The sequence below is a fragment of the Macrobrachium nipponense genome, chromosome 44 (assembly GCF_015104395.2).
Source record: "Macrobrachium nipponense isolate FS-2020 chromosome 44, ASM1510439v2, whole genome shotgun sequence".
NCBI lineage: Eukaryota > Metazoa > Arthropoda > Malacostraca > Decapoda > Palaemonidae > Macrobrachium > Macrobrachium nipponense.
This window is the reverse complement of record NC_087221.1, coordinates 37864157-37867074: the sequence shown is the minus strand read 5'-3', so window position 1 is coordinate 37867074 and position 2918 is coordinate 37864157. Positions and strand designations below refer to the sequence as shown.

The 2918-nt window shown below is 32.6% G+C and overlaps 1 protein-coding gene across 4 annotated transcripts in view; it reads left to right on the top strand.

Annotated features, from left to right (window-relative positions):
• LOC135204195 (uncharacterized) overlaps positions 1 to 2918 on the top strand; it is a 150042-nt gene that overhangs the window by 52030 nt on the left and 95094 nt on the right. The window lies entirely within an intron of this gene.

Sequence of the window (2918 nt, the reverse complement as noted above, 5' to 3'; positions counted from 1 at the left end):
TAAGTAACAAAATTTCAACCTTCGGTCAACTTTGATCAAACTCTACCGAAATGGTTAAAAACTAAAAATGCAAATGTAGCTAAAACTCTTATATGCTAGTAATATTCAATCATTTACCTTCATTTTGCAACAAATTGGACGTCTCTAGCACAATATTTTCGATTTATGGTGATTTATGAAAAAAACTTTCCTTACGTCCGCGCGGTAACACTTCCGATAAATTTTTTGTGCGATTGTCGTAATGTTTGTACTATTTTACATTTGCCGTTACATTAAGTTTTATATATGAAATGTGCGCAATTTCATGCACAATACAACTAAAAACAACCCATGGTTGTAGCTTTTTTTTGTTTTGAAATATTTTCATATAAAATAACGATAAGTGCCAAAATTTCTACCTTCGGTCAACTTTTGACTCTACCGAATGGTCAACAAAAAACGCAATTGTAAGCTAAAACTCTATATACTAGTAATATTCAATCATTTACCTTTATTATGCAACAAATTGGAAGTCTCTAGCACAATATTTCGATTTATGGTGAATTTATGGAAAAAAAAAAATATTTTCCTTACGTCCGCGCAGTAAACTCTTCTGGAAAAAATCAGAAATTTTTTCGTGCAATTGTCGTAATGTTTACACCATTTTAAATTAGCTGTTACATAAAGTTTTATATATGAAAAGGTGTGCAATTTCATGTAGAATACAAAAAAAAGTGATTGAAGGTTGTAGCATTTCTCATTTTCGAAATATTTGCATATAAATCACGATAAATAGAAAAAAAAACCACGTTCGGTCAACTTTTGACTCTACCGAAAGTCGAAAAACGCAGTTGTAAGCTAAAACTCTTACAGTCTTGTAATATTCAGTCATTTATATTCATTTTGAAACAAATTCAAAGTCTCTAGCACAATATTTAGATTTATGGTGAATTTAAAAAAAAAAAACAAAAAAAAAAAACTTTCCTTCCCTCCACGCGTGGATTTTCCGCTGCAAATCTCCAAAATGCGTACGTCGCATTATCGTTATATTTGCTCCGTTTCACATTAGGTGTTTCATAGAGTTTTATACGTATATGAAAGTGTGCGCAATTTTATGTAGAATACAACCAAAAATAATTGAAGGTTGTAGCTTTTCTCATTTTCGAAATACTTGCACATAAAAAAAAATATATAAAAAAAATTCGACATTCGGTCAACTTTAACTCGTCCGAAATTGTCGAAAACTGCAATTGTAAGCTAAAACTCTTACAGTATAATAATATTCAATCATTTATCTTCATTTTGAAACAAATTGGAAGTCTCGAGAACAATATTTAGATTTATGGTGAATTTTTGAAAAAAAAAAAAATTTTTTTACGTCCGCGCGTTACGAATTCATGCATCATTTTGTAATAATATTTATACCAAAATGATCGCAATTTAGTGTACAATACAACAGGGAAAAATTTAACTCGTTAGCTTTAACCGTTTTGCTCACAGCACGATTTGAATACAATTATATATGAAATTTTGTTTTTGCGCTATCATATATCGCATTATTTATATATGATAATGATATTTTTTTTCATTTCTGATGGTTGCATACTAAACTTCAGGCAATGACAAAAAAAAAAGGAGCCAAAAATGAACTCTTAATCTTGAAACTAAGCACGCTGGGATTTTTTTGAAAAAAATACTTCGTTTTCGGCGCTCACTCCGAGATCGCCTTGGCATATGGGAGAACGATTTTTATTTTTTATACCCCTTCGGCGTAAGAGGGTTAAACATGTACTACTATCTAACTTTCAGACGTGGTGTTTGAGACAGTAACTTTTTGCCAGCCTTCATTATCATTTGATTTTTAAATGTGAACAATTTTAAGACAATTTATACTTTTTAAGTTCTAAGACTATGTTTATACTGTGCCTGAGACTTACTTTCTTCTATTGTGGTTCAATAATACCCTTAATCCATTCCTTTTGCTTTCAATATTTCAGTAATATATTAGGCAGCTCTTTCCCTTCCTTTCCAGTTTATATTTGATTTCATCTTATCTAAATTAAACTTAGTACTTAAACAAAAAATGACGATAATTTACACCAAAAATATATTTCAACAATCTGGATTATACTGCACTTATGTTTCTCACTGAGGGTTGTGTTGTTAATATTTCATATTCAACATATTTTTCACCTTCTTCAAATTGCATTTACAAGCAGAACTGAGTGTACATGCAAAACTGAGCAAGTAGCTGAAGTACTGCTAATGAGATACAACTGTTAAAGTACTGAATCTCGCACATAACATTCCCAAGCAAAAAGCTATTACATTTCTTTTGACATGGCCCAGGGGAAACTTTTAAAAAGTCTAAAAAAGTCAAAGAGACAGGGAGTTACTGTGTGGATTTAGATAAGAAAATAGGAAGGGGGTTATTTAAAAAGGGCATCTAACCTGTAATTTCCGTTTCTGTTCTCTAATTTGTTCACGTTCTTGGAGTTTCCTTTGAAGCTGGAGCTGAGTTTCTCTGTGTTTTCCACCATTGCTTCCTCCACCACTCATTAACATACCTGCAGAAAATTAAACAATGAAAGTGATTTTTCTATAATCTGCATCATAAGGACAAACTTTCATATCCTAAAGGCCAGTTCTCTAGCTATGGAGGCCAGCCAAATGCAGCACTCATAATATCAAATTAGAACCTTGTATGTATGGCAAGAAGAGAAGAAATATGGCTTACCTTGCTTTTGATTGGCCACAGAAAGAAGTGTGAAGGCAGCCATAGAACGATTGTCGACATAGTTCTTGTGGACTAGGTGAAGGGCCAAGTCTCTCAGACACTCAAATTTCACAGAGCATAATTTTTCTGCCCACTCCATGACCAAACAACCAGCAGCTCGCTCAACTTCACTTTCGTCTGCTACAACCATCTACACCCCAGC